We start from the raw sequence: 21,418 nt of genomic DNA, 5'->3' as shown, positions 1-21,418 counted from the left end.
CCTGGACAACATTTACCAAACATAGTAGGGAAAGTTCTCACTTTGCATTATAAAAAGGACAGCCAGATATATCAACTGTTACAGAAATAAGTAAGACAGAATATTTCAAACTGTTTAAACCATTTTCTTAAAGAGACTTCCTCCACTGCCAGAGATCTTGAATAGCCTCCTGGTCAGTCATCCGGAAGCAATTCTTCACATAATTAATGAACTTGGCTTCCACTTTGGAAAGAGAATCATCTTTTTCTATATTTACTTGCATTTTTGCCTTAATGTCTTCTACAGAGCTAGGTCCTTTTGGGGTTTTAGGAGTTTTTCCTGTTTTTTGAAGGACTCTTGACCTTTTGATCTTGGTGTTGACAGTTTTAAGTCTTTTCCATTTTGGTTTGATTTTTGTGCATTTTTGGCTGGGGTATCTCATACAGATTTCTTCACTGGAACTTTTTATTCAGCTTCTTCATCAGCAAAATCATCATCATCTTCTTCATCATCCTCATCGTCCTCATCCTCCTCATCCTCATCTTCATCGATTTTTACTTTTTTCTGTGGAACTTTGCTACCACCTCCAGGAGCAGACCGCTTGCCAGACATACTTAAGAGTTTCACATCCTCCTCATCTTCATCTTCTGACTCGGCATCCTCCTCTACAGCTACTAGGTTCTGTCCACTAATATGCACAGGCCCTGAACCACACTTCAACCGTAAGACCACAGGTGGCGTAATTCCAAAGCCCCCAAGAGAGACTGTTGGTTGTACAGACATTTTCAAAGTTGCCAGTGTTACTTTAATTGGACTGCCTTCCTAGTTCATTGCTTCTGCCTCTACGATGTGTAATTCGTCTTTTGCCCCTGCCCCTAAACTAACCGTTCTTAGTGACAACTGGTGTACATTCTCATCGTTATCCACCTTAAAGTGGTAATCTTTGTCAGCTTTTAGTTTATAACCAAAAAGGTAGTTCTGCGGCCTAAGAGGGCTCATGTCCATGTCCATCGAGTCTTCCATGATGTGGAGGCACGCACTTCGGTGTGAGAGAAGTCCAAGATATAGAACTCTTGGCTCCTTCCCCAGCATCATGTTTGCCTGCATACTGCCATGTCCTACCATGATTATAAGGAACCAATCTGCCGGGCATTGATGGTGCACACCTTTAATCCCAGCACTCGGGAGGCAGAGGCAGGGGGATATCTGTGAGTTTGAGGCTGGCCTGGTTTACAAGACATAGTTTCAGGACAATCTCCAAAGCCACAGAGAAACCCTGTTTAAAAAACCAAAGAAAAAAAGAAAGAAAGGAAACAATCCTCTGAACCTGTCAACCAGATCCAATGGTTTTCCTTCCTTTATGAGTTGCTGTGGTCATTGTGTCTCTTCGCAGCAATAGAAACCCTAAGACATCTCCATTCATCTTTCCTAATTCTTTCACTCCTCTGTCTGTCTGTCTCTATTTTTTTGACAGAGTCTTGCTATATAGCCTAGACTGGCCTATAATTGCCCTTCCTCTGTCTTCTGAGTGACAGAATTGTGAGTGTATGTTACCATGTCCAGTCTTTAGTCTGTTGTCTTTTGAATTACAATGATTTTTATATATTGTAACTATGTGCATAATTTTATTTTTGTTAAATATTTAAGACTATGTTTTTTTAAGAATAATCACCAGGTATTTCCCATATAGTTTAATTTCCGAATAGGTTGTCCCATTTTAAAAATTTATTTTTATTAATTTTGATTATGTGCACGTGTGTGTGTGTGCATGTGTGTGTGTGTGTATGTGTGTGCATATAAGTGCAGCAGGCAAGCCACCCAGTGTAAGTGCTTTACAAGATCAGTACACCCTTTTTACAATTAAGCCCTCTCTTTAGCTCCAATATATCCTAATTTATAATGTTTTCATTATCATTACATTAAAGAACTTCTACAGATTTGACTTTATTTCCCTTTTTGCAAATACACAATTTATAGCATTTTGAAAATGCCAAGTGAAAAGAGTTTTTGTTGTCTCATTTTTTAACAGTGTAAAAGTATGCATGCTATTTATTCTTTTTTATTTTTCTATAATTTTTATTTAAATTAGCAATAAGCTTGCTTCACCTGTCAAACCCAGTTCCATCTCCCTCCCCTGCTTACCCCGTAACCCTCCAGCCCCCCACCCAATCCCCACTCCATTCTCCAGGGAGGGTGAGGCCCTCCATGGGGATATCCAGAGTCTGTCATTTTGTTCAGGACAGGGCCTAGGCCCTCCCCCAAGAGTCCAGGCTGAGAGAGTGACCCTCATTGTGGGAGGGACACCCAAAGTCCATTTGTAGTTCATCTTATTTATTCTTTATTAAATACTTGGAGGGATTTCTGTGACATCATTCATGGCATATATTTATGAATATTTGAGCATGAGTCTTTTAAATACCAGATGGCAAACAGGTCATCAACATTGGCCCATTCCTCACTGCCCTTGTGTATTAAGAACTGCCTCTTATCACAGCACATGAACCATTCCACCTTAATTTCTCTCCCATTTCTCTGCCATATACTTTCTTCATCATAATGATATCCATGTGATGGGCATGATAAGGTGGTGCAAAGGTCTGTGCTGTGGATACTTCAGGCAAGTCTGACAGTGAGGACCCAAGCTGCCTGATGGTGCTCACCTGAGCTGCATGGCATCAGGCTGACCTGTAGATGCTTCAGGAAAGACAGACCTTGGGGACACAAGCTGTTACTTGGTTGTCTTTCACCTGCCTAAGCTATACCATTTCCTGTGTCATTCATATTAGTGTTATTTTTCCATTCAACGGTATTATTTATTTTTAATTTTTATTTTTAAATTTAAATTACAAAAATGTTGTTTCACATGTCAATTCCAGGTCCCTCTCCCTTTCCCTCCCCTCCTCCCACGCCCTCCCACCAACCCCTCCAATATCCTCTCATTTCTCCAGGGAGGGTGAGGCCCTACATGTGGATGTCCATAGTCTGTCATTTCATCCAGGGCAGGGCCTAGACCCTCCACCGAGAGTCCAGGGTGGGATTCTATGTCTCATTGTTGGATGGGCAGCCAAAGTTCATTTGTACACCCGGAATAAATACTGATCTACTACCTAAGATCCAATAGATTACCTAGGCCTCCTCACTGACACCCACATTCATGGGGTCTTGATCAGTCCCATGCTGGATTCCCAGCCCTCAGTCTGGGATTCAAGAGCTACCCCTTGTCAGTTCGGCTGTTTCTGGAGGTTAAACCAGCCCAGTCTCAACCCCTTTGGTCATCAGTCCTCCCTCTCTGTCACTGGATACCTTGAGATCAGCTCAGTGTTTAGCTGTGGGAGTCTGCCTCTGCTTCCATCAGCCATTGAATGTAGGTCCTGTTTCCCAGACTCTCTGGCCATGGGATTGTAGGCCGGCACTCCCATATCTATGTCTAAAATCCATATATGAGAGATTACATGCCATGTTTCTCTTTTTGTGACTGGGTTACCTCACTCAGGATAGTTTCTTTGAGTGCCATCCATTTGCCTGCAAATTTCAGGATTCCATTGTTTTTTCTTCTGGATAGTACTCCACTGTGTAAATGTACCACATTTTCTCTATCCATTCTTCAGTTGAGGGGCATCTAGGTTGTTTCCAAGTTCTGGCTACTACGAATAATGCTGCTATGAACATAGTGGAGCAGATGTCCTTGTTGTATGAATGTGAATCTTTTGGATATATGCCTAAGGGTGGAATTGCTAGGTCTTGTGGTAGATTGATTCCCACTTTTGTAAGTTATCTCCATAGTGAATTCCAAAGTGGGTGTACGAGTTGGCACTCCCACCAGCAGTGGAGGAGTGTTTCCTTTTCACCAAACCTCTCATCATTATGTCCTTCCTATTTTTAAGAAACACAATGCATATTCACTTGGAGAGAAGAGAGTTTGTGTTATGAAATATCTCCTCATATACAATATCAACATGAGAATACTCAAAATCTGAATGGCCGCATATATCATGTTTGTTGGGAATGTAGAATAACAAGCACACTAATACATCACTAACAGGAGTGTAAAATTTTACAGTCTCATTCAAGTATGTCTGGCAATTTCTTATAAAATTAAATATCCTAGATCTTTGAAATGAGTGATTATGCAACTAAGTACATATCTAAAAATGTGAATATTTATGTCCAAAAATCTTCAGGGAAAATTTATTCTTAATAACTAAACACTGGAAATAATTCATATGTCAATCAAATAAAACCAATAAAGTGCTATATATTCAAACAGCAACTAGTATACAATAATGAGAAAGATCAAATGTCTGTCAAAAGTACTCTTATGAATCGCTGATGGAGACTCAGGAAAAAAAATTAATAAAAGTATAATGCAAGGAAAATGTCAAAATCAGGGATCAGGAGGGCTATGAGCACTGATGACTCAGGCCAGAAAGCTTATTAATGTCACAGTCTTTTTTATACCCCTCAAAAGTGGAAGCAGAAAACAAGTCAGTAAAGAGCATCAAACAGCAGAATCATGGGGAGCTCAGAATATCTCAAGTTCCCCTTTAGCAAAGTATATTCTGTAATGGCAAACAAAGCATTTCATATCTCAGTGTCTAGAACATTTGACTACATACATACAGGAGAAATTACAATTATAAGTTCCCAGATGGCAATGCTCCTAGGCCCCAGTGCCAGTCCATAGCAAGCCCTAGCCTGGTATGATCCTGACTATGTGAGGGGCCCACATCCCATCAGGACCTCCAGGTAAGCTCCAATCCAATCTAGCTCACAAAAGATTTCACATTCATAATGTTAAGCAAAAGATACCATATAAGAGTGCACACAGAGTTGAAAGTACATACTTTGTAATTCTCCTAAGAATTTCAAAACAGGGAAAACAATCAACAATGACCAAATTCAGTATATTGGTCAGTCTGGGGAGCTTATAGTTGGGAAAGGGCATGAGACAGTTCTCTGTGATGCCTGAGTTGTTCTGTATATGAGGCAGCAAGGAAGTGGTTGTATAGTATATGTGTCATTTCTTTGTACTATATAGTGAATATATGTGTACTTAACTCAGTGTAGTTATATTTTAAAACTCCCAAATTGGGAAAGACAGAGAGAGAGACAGAGAGAGAGAGAGAGAGAGAGAGAGAGAGAGAGAGAGAGAGAGAGAGAGAGAGAGAGTTCTTCCTGTAAAGAAAGTGTCAGCATACAATCCCACTGCCAGAGAGTCTGGGAAACAGAACTTCATCCAGTGACTGATGGAAGCAGAGGCAGACACGCACAGATAAACACTGAACTGAACTCCTGGAACCCGTTGATAGGGAGAACTGATGAGCAAAGGGGTTAAGACTGGGCTGATTTAACCAACAGAAACAGTTGACCTGAACAAGGGGGATCTCTTGGACCCCAGATTGATGGTTCTATGGAAAGCATGGGACTGATCCTGACCCCCTAAATGTGGGTGTCAGTGAGGAGGCCTAGATAATCTATGGGGCCTTGGGTAGCATTTATCCCTGGCATACAAATGGACTTTGGCTGCCCATCCCACAATGAGGGATGCTCTCTCAGCCTGGACTCTTAGGGGATGACCTAGGTCCTGCCCTGGATGAAATGACAGACTCTGGAGATTCTCCATGGAGGGTCTCACCTTCCCTGGGTATCTGAGTGGAGATTGGGTGGAGGACTGAGGGGGTGGGGAGGGATAGGGAGCTAGGATTGACATATGAAGCAAACTTGTTTCTAACTTAAAATAAAAGGAAGAAAAAAGAAAAAAGAAATCATAGAAGGAAGTTGTCTGATTTGCCCAAGCGAGCCTTCACTTCTGCTGTATCTCATTCCATGAGCTATGTGCAATCCCACATGTAGGAAATGTACCAAATAAAGTACTGATCCATCCAAGGCCAAGGTTTTACCAGCTAGGACTGTTAGAGCAACTGCACAAAATGCTTTGTGTTCATTTTTCTGTTATCTTGACACAGGCTAGGGTCATCTGAGCATAGGAAACCTCAACTGAGAACATGCCTCCACCATACTCTCCTGTATGCAAGTGGGGGAACCCTTTTTTGATTAAGTATAGATGTGGGAGGTTTTAGCTCACTGTGGGCAGTGCTACTCCTAACAGCTGGTTCTGGGGGGTGTCAAAAGCAGACTGAGCAAACTGTAAGAGGCACACTAGTAAGCAATACCCCTCTACAGTATGTGCTTTAGTTCCCATATCCAAGTTCCAGCCCTAACTTCTTTCAATGGTGGACTGTGGTCTAGGATGTTTATACCAGATAAACCCTTTCCTTCCCAGGCTGCTTTTGGTCATTCTACTTATCTCAGCAATAGAAAGCAAACTAGGCCAGCTTTCCAAAGCTTTTCAGAGCTTTGTAGAGTACAGTGTGTGTTTAACAGGCTGCTGCTGTTCTTTGAACTGTAACTAGTGGCAGTGTCTCAGCAGTGCCTGTATCAGAGTTCCATAGGGTCAAGTGAAGCATAAACTCTACAGTAGTTTGGTTTCTGACCAGTCCTTCCATCCCAGTAAAGCTCTATGTTCCCTGAACATCTTGTGTTCATAACCCTTTTGTGATCACTCTGTGTCCCATCTCTTTTCCACCATCAGCTTTCTAACACCAAGAAACAGTTTGCACTCTCAGTGGATCTTCAAGATGCTTGGAATTCACCATCATTCGTCTGTCTGCAACCCCACAGGAATAACTCAGGATTCAGGGTTGTTAGATGAGTTGAAGAGGACGAATTTACCCAGTTAACAAAGTAACCGGCCTGTTTTTTAATCTTTAAGAGAAAGGATAGGAACAAACCCCATAATGTGGCACAAGCTTGCATTTTAGTCTACAATGTCTTTTTGCCTTGGCTCCGGGACTGGCATATACTTCAGTGGTAGAACACTTTCCTACCCTAAGGCTCTATGTTGGGCGTGGATATCCTTCCCTAGTAGCTCCAGTAAGCCTCTTAAACACTATGTGGAAATCACAAAAAAAGAAAGAGAGATAAAGAGAGAGAGAGAGAGAGAGAGAGAGAGAGAGAGAGAGAGAGAGAGAGAGAGAGAAAGAGATAGAGAGAAAGAGAGACAGAGAGAAAGAAAGAAAGAAAAAAGAAAGAAAGCTTCTTCCCTCTTGTGGATTTCTACCTACTATCTAATATCCTTCATGATTTCTTCTTTTTTGTATTGTGCATGACAGCAACAAGACAGCTACCCAATCTATCTTAGCCCCATTTACCCTATTTTCTATTATTTATCTATTAATTTGTCTAAATATTTAAAAAATTATGATTCTGGAAAATGTGCTTAGGCATAAGAAAAATTTTGCCTACTGCAAATACTGTATCCTCAAGAGGAGGCTCTGAGATGTGGATTACTATACAATAACTGTACTTGAAAATAATAACTGGCTTTGTGCATAGGTGTAGGGTATTCGAATAAGCAGAATTTGGTCAAGGGCAGTGATAGATAATGAATGTAGTGGCAAGAACAGGCTTTGTGACTAAGCATGATGGTGGGCACTTATAATTGCAGTACTATGAAGATAGAAGCAGCAAGGTAACTTCTTCTAGGCCAGCCATGGTTATAAAGCAAATTTAAAGAATGCCTGGGGTCATGTGAGATCTTGTTCCAAAAATACAAAAAAGAAGAAAAATGAATGGCTGGGAGATCTAAAGCTAAAAATGGCCTCAAAGAGTTGTCCCACTTGAGGGGAGTAGTCTGACCTGTATTGTACCAAACTGTCATTGGATACAGACTGTTCACAGAAAAGAGGTGTAGTATCAGGTGATATATTTCTCTTAAGCCAATGAAATTTTTCAGCAAGAAAGCTGGTAGCTCATGGCTGGGTGTTGCCAGCACTCTTAGTATCTGGGACAGGAACAACAGTTCCAAAGGGGAGCATCTTCACTGTCTATGACAGCATCTGCTACAACCCATTTCTTAAAGTAATCACTATTTGAGATAATATGTTAATGGTCTGATTACATAAGTGAAAGAGAAGCATTTAGGTCAGATTCTCTCAGTACCTACTGAGCTGCTTTTACAGCACAGCACTAAATACAAAGGCGTTTCGTCTGCACCAAAACAAACAAGTTCTCAATCCCACTGGGCACCAACTGAGTGTCCCACAATTGAATTCAATTCTAACTCTAACTAACCAGCATGAGCATTGGATATCATACATTCAAATATTATGATCTCACAGAAGTATTTTCATTGAACTCTGGGATCAATAAAAGACCCTGTCTCAAAATTCCAGTTGAGACACAATGGAACTGATGCACAGAGGACACACAAGACCAGTACAGATTCAAACCAGATGGATTCCCAGCCCTGAGAGGGGGGCATGAACATGGAGTCCCAACCCCAACCAAGAAGCTGTCTGCAGTTGATACATGCTGGCAAAAGGAAGATCAGTTTTCTCCAGTGGAGTGTCATTGAGCATATCAATCACACTCCAGAGCAGGCCAAATGTACAAGAGTAGTTGGCCACCCTAAAACAGACTACAAGTTTTTTCTGGGTTTCCTGTTTTGGTTTGGTATTTTTTATTTGTCTTTTGTTTGTTGTTTTTGGTTCTCAATTTTGTGTGGGGGGTGGGTGTTAATTTGTAAAAAGATACATCCATCTCAGAATATGTTCTCCGGAGGGAACTCCACACAATTTTCTCAAAGACACTCATATACTAGCTCATCAAAAGGTATTTCAAAGAAAAGTCTCCAGCCTATCACCCACACAAGACTAATCATAGATAAGGGCCTAGTCATCAATAATTTTGAAATCTCCATGGTGATTGAAATATATAGAAAGGATTGAGAAGCAATTTTTTATAAATTCATAATTTCTCTTTATTTATTCTGTGGTTCTTTTATGTATTTGAATTAGAAACATATTTGCTTTGCATGTCAATACCAGCTCCCTCTCCCTCCCTTCCTCCCCCACCCCACCCCTCCACCCTTCCACACCCACCAACCCCACCAATCACCCATCCAAACCCCACTCGACTCTGCAGGGAGGCTGAGACCCTTCGTGCCGGATCTCCAGTGTCTGTCATATTTTCCGGGGCAGGGCCTAAGCCCTCCCCTATGTGTCCAGGCTGAGAGAGCATCCCTCCATGTGGAATGTGCTCCAAAAGTCCATTCAGGTGCCAGAGACAAATACTGATCTAGTACTCGTGGCACCGAAGGTTGCCGAGGCCTCCTCACTGACACCCATGTTTAGGGGGTCTGGATCAGTCCTTTGTTGGCCTCTCAGCCATCATTCTAGGGTCCATGAACTCCCCCTCTTCAGTTGAGGGGCATCTAGGTTGCTTCTAGGTTCTGGCTATTACAAATAATGCTGCTATGAGCATTGTGTTTATATGGTGGGTTACATTGATAGATTTTTGTATGTTGAACCATCCCTGCATTACTGGGCTGAAGCTTACTTGATCATGGTGGATGATTTTTCTGAAGTGTTCTTGGATTTGATTTGCTAATATTTTCTTGAGTATTTTCGAATCAATATTCATGAGGAATATTGGTCTGTAGTTCTCTTTCTTAGTTGTGTGTTTGTGTGGCTTGGGTACCAAGGTAATTGTAGCCTCATAAAAAGAGTTTGGCAGCAAACCTTCTACTTCTATCATGTGGAACACTTTGAGGAATATTGGCATTAGCTCTTCTTGAATTTCTGGTAGAATTCTTCACTGAAGCCATTTGGGCCTTGGCTTTTTTTGGTTGGGAGACTTTTGCCAAGTGCTTCTATTTCATTAGGGGTTATAGGTGTGTTTAAATTGCTTATCTGTTCTTGATTTAATTTTGGTAAATGATATCTCTCCAGAAAATTGTCCATTTCCATTAGATTTTGAATTTTATGAAATACAGGTTTTCAAAGTAAGACCTGAATATTACCTGAATTTGCTCTGTGTCTATTGTTTTTTTGGGGGGGTTATGAGACAGGGTTTCTCTGTATTGTTTTAGAGGCTGTCGGTACAGCCCAGCCTCGAACTCACAGAGATCTGCCTGCCTTTACCTCCCGAGTGCTGGGATTAAAGGTGTGTGCCACCACCACTGGGCTCTGTGTCTATGTTTATGTCCCACTTTTCCTTCTGGAAATTGTTAATTTGCGTGTTCTCTCTCTGCTCTTCTGTCAGTTAGGATAAAAGTTTGTCTATCTTGTTGATTTTCTTGAAGAATCAACTCTTTGTTTCAATGATTCTTTGTATTGTTTTCTTTGTTTGGACTTTATTGATTTCAGCCCTCAAGTTGATTATTTCCTGTCATCTACTGCTTCTGGGTGAGTGTGATTCCTTTTGTTCAAGAGCTTTCAGCTATGCAGTTAATTCTTTAGTGTGAATATTCTCCAGTTTCTTCATATGAGCACTTAGTGCTATGAATGTTCCTCTTAGTAATGCTTTAAAAATGTCCATTAGGTCTGGGAATCTTGTGTCTTGATTTTCATTCAAATCTAGGAAGTCTTTAATTTCTTTCTTTTTTTGTCCTTGGCCCAAGAATGGTGCAATTGTGCATTGTACAATTTCCTTGCATCTGTGGGTTTCTGCAGTCTGTGTTGTTGTTGAATTCTAACATCAAAGCACAGTGGTCTGATAAGGGGTTTTCCTATATATTTGTACCTGTTGAAGTTTACTATCTTGCCAAGTATTTGGTGGATTTTAGAGAAGGTACTATACGGCACTGAGAAGAAAGTATATTCTTTTTTATTTTTATTATTTATTTTTAAATTTCAATTTAAATTAGAAACAAGGTTGCTTCACAAGTCAGTTCCAGGTATCTCTCTGTTTCCCTCCCCTCCTCCGTGCCCTCCCCCCAGCCCTCCCCAATAACCCCTCATTTCCTCAGGGAGGGTGAGGCCCTCCATGGGGGTGTCCGTGGTCTGTCATTTCATCCAGGGCAGGGCCTGGACCCTCCCCCAAGAGTTCAGAGTGAGAGTGCATCTCTCATTGTTGGATGGGAGTCCAAAGTCCATTTGAATACTGGGGATAAATACTGATCTACTACCCAAGGCTCAATAGATTACCTAGGCCTCCTCATTGACACACAAATTCAGGGGGTCTTGATCACTTCCATGCTGGATTCCCAGCCCTCAGTCTGGGATTCAAGAGCTAATCCTTGTCAGGTCAGCTGTTTCTGGTGGTTAAACCAGCCCAGTCTTAATGACTTTGGTCATCAGTCCTCCCTCTCTGTCACTGCATTTCTTGAGTTCAGCTCAGTACTTAGCCTTGGGAGTCTGCCTCTGCTTCCATTAGCCACTGAATAAAGGTTCTGTTTCCCAGACTCTCTGGCCATGGGATTGTAGGCTGGGACTCCCCAGATCTATGTCTAAAATCCATATATGAGAGATTACATGCCATGTTTCTATTTTTGTGACTGGGTTACCTCACTCAGGATGGTTTCTTCGAGTGTAATACATTTGCCTGCAAATCTCAGGATTCCATTGTTTTTTTCTGCTGAACAGTACACCATTGTATAAATGTATCATATTTTCTTTATCCACTCTTCGGTTTAGGGGCATCTAGGGTGCTTTCAGCTTCTGGCTATTACAAATAATGCTTCTATGAACACAGTGGAATAGACATCCTTGTTGGATGAATGGGCATCTTTTGGATATATGCCTAAGAGTGGAGTTACTGGGTCTTGTGGTAGGTTTATTCTCAGTTTTCTGAGGAATCTCCATACTGATTTCCAAAGTGGCTGAACAAGTTGGCACTCCTACCAGCAATAATGGAGTGTTCCCCTTTTACCACATCCTCTCCAACATAAATTGTCATTGGTGTTTTTGATTTTAGCCATTCTGACAGGAATGAGATGGTATCTCAGAGTTGTTTTGATTTGCATTTCCCAGATGGCTAAGGATGTTGAGCACTTTCTCAAGTGCCTCTCAGCCATTTTAGATTCCACTATTGAAAATTCTCTACTTAGTTCTGCAGGCCACTTTTTAATTGTATCCTTTGGTGTTTTGGAGACTTGCTTCTTGAATTCTTTGTAAATTTTGGAGATCAGCCCTTATCATATGTGGGGTTAGTGAATATTATTTTCCCATTCTGTGGGCTGCCTTTTTGTCTTTCTGACTGTGTCTTTTGCCTTAAAGAAGCTTCTCAGTTTCAGGAGGTCCCATGTATTAATTGTTGATCTGTGCTACTGGTGTTATGTTCAGGAAGCTGTCTCCTGTACCAATTCGTTCAAGGGTACCACCCACTTTCTCTTCTAAGAGGTTCAGTGTGGCTGGATTTATGTTGAGGTCTTTGATCCATTTGGACTTAAGTTTTGTGCATGGCGATAGACATGGATCGGTATGCATTCTTCTACATGCCAGCCTTCAGTTATGCCAGCACCATTTGCTGAAGTTGCTTTCTTTTTCCATTGTATATTTTTAGCTTCTTTATCAAAGATCAGATGTACACACATGTTCGGGTTAGTATCAGGGCTTTCACTTTGATTCCATTGGTCTACCTATCTATTTTTGTGCCAATACCAACCTGTTTTCAGACTATAGCTCTATAATAGAGCTTGAAGTCAGGGATGGTGATGCCTCTGGACGTTGCCTTGTTGAACAGGGTTGTTTTGGCTATCCTGGGTCTTTTGTTTTGCCATACAAAATTGATTATTGTTCTTTCAAGGTTTGTGAAGAATTGTGCTGGGATTTTAATGGGGATTGCATTGAATGTGTGGATTGCTTTTGGCAGGATTGCCATTTTTACTACCTTGATCCTACCTATCCAAGAGAATGGGAGATCATTCCATTTTCTGAGGACTTCTTTAATTTCTTTCTATAAAGACTCAATGTTCTTCTGATACCGGTCTTTCACTTGTTTGGTTAACGTTACCCCAAGGTATTTTATTTTTTTATTTATTTTTTATTGTTTTTATCATTTTTTATTTTAATTTTAAATAGCTTATTTTACATGCCAATCCCAGTTTCCTCTCCCTCCCCTCCTCCCACACTCCCCTTCCCCCCCACACTCTCACCTATTGCCAAATCCTTCCACATAGGGGATATCTAGAGTCTGTCATTTCACTCTGGGTAGGGTCCAGGCACTCCCCTAAGAGTCCAGGCTGAGAGAGCATCCCTCTTTGTGTTATAGGCACATGATGACTGTTTGTATTCCAGGGATAGACACTGATCCACAGCTCAGGGCCCCATAGGTTGCCCAGGCCTTCTCGCTGACACTCACATTTGGGGGGTCCAGATCAGTCCCATGCTGGCCTCCCCACTGTCGCTCTGGGGTCCAGGAGCTCTCCCCTGTTCAAATCAGCTGTTTCTGCTGGTTTTGCCAGCCCATTCTTTGCCAATTTGCTCATCACTCATCTCTCTCTGTCACTGATTTCCTTGGGTTCAGTTCAGTGATTAATTGTGTGTTTGCCTCTGCTTCCATCAGTCACAGGATGAAGGCTCCCGGATGGTTACAGACATCAAGTTCATTGTCAGGAATGGTCATTCGAGGTGCTGGAGAGGATGTGGAGAGAGGGGAACACTCCTCCACTGCTGGTGGGAATGCCGACTCATACAGCCTCTTTGGAAATCAGTATGGAGATTCCTCAGGAAAATGGGAATTAATCTACCACTAGACCCAGCAATTCAACTCTTAGGCATATATCCAAATGAGGCAAGTTCATACAACAAGGGCATCTGCTCCACTATGTTCATAGCAGCATTATTTGTAATAGCCAGAACCTGGAAGCAACCTAGATGCCCCTCAACTGAAGAGTGGATAGAGAAAATGTGGTACATTTACACAATGGAGTATTACTCAGCAGAAAAAAACAATGGAATCTTGAAATTCACAGGTAAATGGATAGCACTGGAAGAAACCATCCTGAGTGAGGTAATCCAGTCGCAAAAAGACAAACATGGTATGTACTCACTCATATATGGATGTTAGACATGGATCAGGATAGTGCTAGTCTGCACTTCCACTGATAGAGTGTCTGGGAAACAGGAAAGAACCTAAAAGATATGCATATATGCATAGTACCCAAGAGAAGAGGATTGAGACAAGATCCTCTGAATGGATGGGGAACATGGCGAGGGTTGGGGGGGAGTGGGAGCTGGGAAGAAGAGAGGGGGTGAAGAGGAAGAGAGCTGGTCATGGGGGAACAGGAAGTTGAGTGGGTGGGCATAGAATAGGGGGAAGAGGGAATCATGGGATAGAAGACAGATCAGGCACCAGAGTGACCTCGAGTGATCTAAAGGGATAACACCAATTGGCAAACCCCAAGGTATTTTATGTTGTTTGTGGCAACTGTATAGGTTGATGTTTCTCTGATGTCTTTCTCAGCCCTTTTATCATCTGTATATAGTATGGCTACTGATTTTCTTGAGTTGATCTGGTAGCATGCCACTTTGCTGAAGGTGCTAATCAGCTCTAAGAGTTCCCTGGTAAAGTTCTTTGTGTCATTTATGTAAACTATCATATCATCTGCAAAAAGTAAAATTTTGACCTCTTCCTTCCCAATTTGTATTCCCTGGATCTTTTGTTGCCGTATGGCTCTGGTTAGAACTTCAAGTACAATATTGAAAAGGTAGGCAGAGAGTGGACAGCCTGTCTTGTTCCTGATTTTAGAAGAATTGCATTGAGTTTCTGTCCATTTAATTTGATGTTGGCTGTTGGTTTGCTGTATATAGCTTTTACTATGTTTAGGTATGTTCCTATTATCCCCGATCTCTCAAAGACCTTTATCATGAAGGGTTATTGGATTCTGTCAAAGGCTTTTTCAGCATCTAGTGAGATGATCATGTGATTTTTGTTTTTCAGCTTGTTTATATGGTGGATTACATTGATGGATTTTCGTATGTTGAACCATCCCTGCATTCCTGGGATGACACCTACTTGATCCTGGTGAATGATTGCTTTGATGTGTTCTTGGATCCGATTTGCCAATATTTTATTGAGTATTTTTGCATCAATGTTCATGAGGGATATTGGGCTGAAGTTCTGTTTCTTAGTTTTGTCTTTGTGTGGCATGGGGATCAAGGTTATTGAAGCCTCATAGAAAGAGTTTGGGAAAGACCCTTCTGCTTCTATTGCGTGGAATATTTGAGAAGAATTGGTATTAGATGCTCTTTGAATTTCTGGTAGAATTCTGCACTGAGGCCATCTGGACCTGGGCTTTTTTTTTTGTTGGAGATTTTTGATGACAGCTTCTATTTCCATAGGGGTTATAGGTCTATTTAAATTACTTCTCTGTTTTTGATTTAATTTTGGCAAGTGATAGATATTCAGGAAGTCATCCATTTCCTTTCGAATTTTGTGGAGTGCAGGTTTCCAAAGTATGACCTGATGATCCTCTGAATTTCCTCAGAGTCCATTGTTATGTCCCCCTTTTCATTTCTGATTGTGAATTTGCATGTTCACACTCTGCTGTTTGGTAAGTTTGGACAAAGGTTTTTCTATCTTGTAGATTTTCTCAAAGAACTAACTCTTTGTTGCATTGATTGTTTTGTTTTCCTAGTTTCTACTTTACTGATTTCAGCCCTCAATTTGATTATTTCCTGGCATCTTCTCCTCCTGGGGGAGTTTGATTCTTTGTGTTCTAGAACTGTGCTGTTAATTCTCTAGTATATCTATTCTTCAGTTTCTTCATGTGGGCACTTAGTGCTATGAACTTCCCCTATAGCAATGCTTTCAAAGTGTCCCACAGATTTGGGTATGTTGTGTCTTCATTCTCATTGAAATATAGGAAGTCTCTAATTTCTTTTTTTATTTATTCTTTGACCCAGGAATGGTGCAGTTGGGCATTATTCAATTTCCAAGAGTTTGTAGGTTTTCTGCAATTTGTGTTGTTGTTAAATTCTAATTTTAAAGCATGGTGGTCTGATAAGATGCATGGAGTTATTCCAATTTTTTGAAGCTGCTGAGGTTTGATATGTTGCCAAGTATGTGCTCTATTTTTGAGAAGGTTCCATGTGGTCTTGAGAAGAAGGTATATTCTTTTTTATGTGGATGAAATGTTCTATAGATGTCTGTTAATCTCAGTTGTGTCATTACTTCTATTATTCCCTTTGCTTCTTTGTTGAGTTTCTGTCTGGTATTCCTGTCTAGTGGTGAGAGTGGTGTGTTGAAATCTCCCACTGTAAGTGTGTGGGGGTTTATATGTGATTTAAGTTTTAGTAATGTTTCTTTTACAAATGTGAATGCCTTTGTATTTGGGGCATAGATGTTCAGGATAGAGACTTCATCTTGGTGAATTTCGCCTGTGATGAATATATAATGACGACCTTCATCTGATGAATATATAATGACGACCTTCATCTCTTTTGATTGATTTTTTAAAGTCTAATTTGTTAGATGTTAGGATTGCTACCCCTGCTTGTTTCTTGGTTCCATTTGATTGAAACAAATTTCCCAACGTTTAACTCTCAGGTAATGTCTATCTTTGAGGGTGAGGTGTGTTTCTTGTATGCAGCAGAAGGATGGGTTGTGTCGTCGAATCCATTCTGCTAACCTGTGTCTTTTTATGGGTGAGTTAAAGCCATTAATGTTGAGGGATATTAATGACCATTGATTGATCATTCTTCTTTGATATGGAATGGTTGTTTTTGGTGGAATTATATGTGGAATTTCACCCCTTTGTTCTTTTGTCTGTTGATAGTGAGGGATTCTCTAATGCCTATGTTTTTGTCATTGTAGTTACCTTCCTTGTGTTTGTGTTTTTCTTCCAAAATTTTCTGTAGGGCTGGATTAGTGGATACGTATTACATGAATCTAGTTTTATCATGGATTATCTCTTTTTCTCCATCTATAGTGATTGAGAGCTTTGCCGGGTATAGTAGCCTGGGCTGGCATCCATGGTCTCTTAGTGTTGGTTGAATATCTATCCAGGACCTTCTGGCTTTCAGAGTGTCCATGGAGAAATCAGGTGTAATTCTGATAGGTTTGCCTTTATATTTTACTTGGACTTTTTCCTTAGCTGCTCTTAATATTCTTTTTTTATTCTGTATATTTGGGGTCTTGATTATTATGTGGCAAAAGGACTTTTTTTCTGATCGACTCTATTTGGTGTTCTTTAAGCTTCTTGTACATTTATTGGCATGTCTTTCTTAAGGTTAGGAAAGTTTTCTTCTTTGATTTTGTTGAATATGTTTTCTGCCTCTTTGAGGTGGTTTTCTTCACCTTCTTCTATACCTATTATTCTTACGTTTGGTCTTTTCATGGTGTCCTATATTTCCTGGATGTTTTGTGCTAAGGATTTGTTGGATTTAAGGTTTTCTTTGGTTGATAAGTCCATTTCTCCTAGTGTATCTTCAACACCTGAGATTTGCTCTTCCATCTCTTGTATTCTGTTGGTAGTGCTTGTATCAGTAGTACATGACCGATTGCCCAGCTTTTCTATTTCCAGCTTTTCTTCATATTATGTTTTTTTATGTTTTCTATTTCAGTTTCCCCCGCGCTGCACTGTTTAGATTGTTTCTTGGAATTTTAGGTTCATATTTTTATCCATTTGTTGCATTTTATGAATTGTTTGGTTTGTACTTTCTTCCATTTCTTGCCTTTTTGGTTTGCTTTTTCTTCCAGTTCTTGTATTTTTTGGTTTGTTTTTTCTTCCATTTCCTGCCGTTTTTGATTTTTTCATCCATTTCTTGCATTTTGCTTTGTTTTTTTCTTCCATTTCTTGCATTTTTTTGGTTTGTGTTTTCTTCCATTTCCTGCCTTTTGTGGTTTGTTTTTTCTTCCATTTCTTGCATTTTTGGTTTGTTTTATCATCAATATCTTTGAGGAATTTTCCTATATCCTCTTTTAGGGCCTCTATCATTTTCTTTTTTTATGTTTTATTTTCCAGTTTAAATTTAGATAAGAAACGATGTTGCTTCACAAGTCAGTTCCAGGTCCCTCTCCCATTCCCTCCCCTCTTCCCGTACCCTCCCCCCAGCCCCCCCTTTATCACCTCATTCCCCCAGGGAGGGGGAGGCCCTCCATGGGGGTGTCCATAGTCTGTCATTTCATATAGGGCAGGGCCTAGACCCTTCCCCAAGCGTTCAGGGTGAGAGTGCACCTCACATTGTTCTATGGGAGTCCAAAGTCCGTGTGTATACTTGGGATGGGTACTGATCTGCTGCCCAAGGCTCAATAGATTCCATAGGCCACCTCACTGACACCCAGATTCAGGGGGTCTTGATCAGTCCCATGCTGGATTCCCAGGCTGATGCCTGGGATTCAAGAGTTAACCTTTGTCTGGTCAGCTGTTTCTGGGGGTTAAACCAGCCCAGTCTTAATCCCTTTGATCATCAGTCCTCCCTCTCTGTTACTGGCTTTCTTGAGTTCAGCTCAGTACTTAACCAAGGGAGTCTGCCTCTTCTTTGATCAGCCATTAAATGAAGTTTCTGTTTCCCAGACACTTTGGCCATAGGATTGTAGGCTGGCACTCCCCAGATCTATGTCTAAAATCCATATATGAGAGAGTACATGCCATGTTTCTCTTTTTGTGACTGGGTTACCTCACTCAGGATGGTTTCTTCTAGTGTCATCCATTTGCCTGCGAAACGCATGATTCCGTTATATTTTTCTGCTGAATAGTACTCCATTGTGTAGATGTACCACATTTTCTCTATCCATTCTTCGGGTGAGGGACATCTAGGTTGCTTCCAAGTTCTGGCTATTAAAAATAAAGCTGCTATGAACATAGTGGAATAGACATCCTTGTTGGATGAATGGGCATCTTTTGGATATATGCCTAAGAGTGGATTTGCTGGGTCTTGTGGTAGGTTTATTCCCATTTTTCTGAGGAATCTCCATACTGATTTCCAAAGTGACTGAACCAGTTGGCACTCCCACCAGCAATGGAGGAGTGTCCCCCTTTCATCACATCCTCTCCAGCATAAATTGTCATTGGTGTTTTTGATTTTAGCCATTCTGACAGGAGTGAGATGGTATCTCAGAGTTGCTTTGATTTGCATTTCCCGGATGGCTAAGGATGTTGAGCACTTTCTCAAGTGCCTCTCAGCCATTTTACACTCCTCTATTGAAAACTCTCTATTTAGTTCTGCAGCCCACTTTTTAATAGGGTCCTTTTGTGTTTTGGGGACTTGCTTCTTGAGTTCTTTGTAAATTTTGGAGATCAACCCTCTGTCAGATGTGGGATTAGTGAATATTTTTTCCCATTCTGTGGGCTGCCTTTTTGTCTTGCTGACTGTGTCTTTTGCCTTACAGAAGCTTCTCAGTTTCAGTAGGTCCCATTTATTAATTGTTGATCTCACTGTCTTTGCTACTGGTGTTATGTTCAGGAAGCTGTCTCCTGTACCAATTCTTTCAAGGGTACCACCCACTTTCTCTTCTAAGAGGTTCAGTGTGGCTGGATTTATGTTGAGGTCTTTGATCCATTTGGACTTAAGTTTTGTGCTTGGCGATATACATGGATCGATCTGCATTCTTCTACATGCCAGTCTCCAATTATGCCAGCACCATTTGTTGAAGATGCTTTCTTTATTCCATTGTATATTTTTAGCTTCTTTGTCAAAGATCAGATGTTCGTACGTGTGTGGGTTAATACCCGGGTTTTCAATTCGATTCCATTGGTCTACCTGTCTATTTTTGTGCCAATACCAAGCTGTTTTCAAGACTATAGCTCTGTAATAGAGCTTGAGGTCAGGGATGGTGATGCCTCCGGACGTTGCCTTGTTGAACAGGGTTGTTTTGGCTATCCTGGGTCTTTTGTTTTTCCATACAAAATTGATTATTGTTCTTTCAAGGTCTGTGAAGAATTGTGCTGGCATTTTAATGGGGATTGCGTTGAATCTGTTCATTGCTTTTGGCAGGATTGCCATTTTTACTACATTGATCCTACCTATCCAAGAGCATGGGACATCTTTCCATTTTCTGAGGGCTTCTTTAATTTCTTTCTTTAAAGATTCAAAGTTCTTACGATACAGGTCTTTCACTTGTTTGGTTAGCGTTACCACAAGGTATTTTATGTTGTTTGTGGCAATTGTAAAGGGTGATGTTTCTCTGATTTCTCTTTCAGCCCTCTTATCATCTGTATATAGTAGGGCTACTGATTTTCTTGAGTTGATCTTGTAGCCTGCCACTTTGCTGAAGGTGTTAATCAGCTGTAAGAGTTCCCTGGTAGAGTTCTTTGGGTCATTGATGTAAACTATCATATCGTCTGCAAACAGTGAAAGTTTGACCTCTTCCTTCCCCATTTGTATCCCCTTGATCCCCCTTTGTTGTCGTATGGCTATAGCTAGAACTTCAAGTACCATGTTGAAAAGGTATGGAGAGAGTGGACAGCCTTGTTTTGTTCCTGATTTTAGAGGAATTGCGTTGAGTTTCTGTCCATTTAGTTTGATGTTGGCTGTTGGTTTACTGTATATAGCTTTTATTATGTTTAAGTATGTCCCTGTTATCCCTGATCTCTCCAAGACCTTTATCATGAAGGGGTGTTGGATTTTGTCAAAGGCTTTTTCAGCATCTAGTGAGATGATCATGTGATTTTTGTTTTTCAGCTTGTTTATATGGTGGATTACATTGATGGATTTTCCTATGTTGAACCATCCCTGCATCCCTGGGATGAAACATACTTGATCGTGGTGAATGATTGTTTTGATGTGATCTTGGATCCGATTTGCCAGTATTTTATTGAGTACTTTTGCATCAATGTTCATGAGGGATATTGGTCTGAAGTTCTCTTTCTTTGTTGTATCTTTGTGTGGCTTGGGGATCAAGGTTATTGAAGCCTCATAGAAAGAGTTTGGCAAAGACCCTTTTGATTCCATTGTGTGGAGAACTTTGAGAAGAATTGGTATAAGCTGTTCTTTGAATTTCTGGTAGAATTCTGCCCTGAGGCCATCTGGACCTGGACTTTTTTTGGTTGGGAGACTTTTGATGACAGCTTCTGTTTCCATAGGGGTTATAGGTCTATTTAAATTGCTTATCTGTTCTTGATTTAGTTTTGGCAAATGATAGCTGTCCAGGAAGTCATCCATTTCTTTTAATTTTCGAATTTTGTGGAGTACAGGTTTTCAAAGTATGACCTAATGATTCTCTGGATTTCCTCAGAGTCTGTTGTTATGTCCCCCTTTTCATTTCTGATTTTGTTAATTTGCGTGTTCACTCTGTGCTGTTTGGTAAGTTTGGACAAAGGTTTGTCTATCTTGTTGATTTTCCCAAAGAACCAAGTCTTTGTTGCATTGATTCTTTGTATTGTTTTCCTGGTTTCTACTTTATTGATTTCAGCCCTCAATTTGATTATTTCCTGGCGTCTACTCCTCCTGGGGGAGTTTGCTTCTTTGTGTTCTAGAGCTTTCAGCTGTGATGGTAATTCTCTGATATAACTGTTCTCCTGTTTCTTCATGTGAGCACTTAGTGCTATGAACTTCCCCAGTAGCACTGCTTTCAAAGTGTCCCATAGGTTTGGGTATGTTGTGTCTTCATTCTCATTGAATTCGAGGAAGTCTTTAATTTCTTTTTTTATTTCCTCTTTGACTCAGGGATGGTGCAGTTGAGCATTATTCAATTTCCATGAGTTTGTAGGTTT

General features: G+C 40.7%; 1 pseudogene; it reads right to left on the bottom strand.

The window, feature by feature from the left end:
- Window positions 1-57: 57 nt before the first annotated feature.
- On the bottom strand, window positions 58-1,002 carry LOC121135229 (annotated as a pseudogene).
- Window positions 1,003-21,418: the final 20,416 nt, after the last annotated feature.

Source organism: Mesocricetus auratus, unplaced genomic scaffold, assembly GCF_017639785.1.
Source record: "Mesocricetus auratus isolate SY011 unplaced genomic scaffold, BCM_Maur_2.0 Super-Scaffold_100033, whole genome shotgun sequence".
In the NCBI taxonomy this organism is placed as follows: Eukaryota; Metazoa; Chordata; class Mammalia; order Rodentia; family Cricetidae; genus Mesocricetus; species Mesocricetus auratus.
This window is presented reverse-complemented; position numbering and strand designations above follow the sequence as displayed.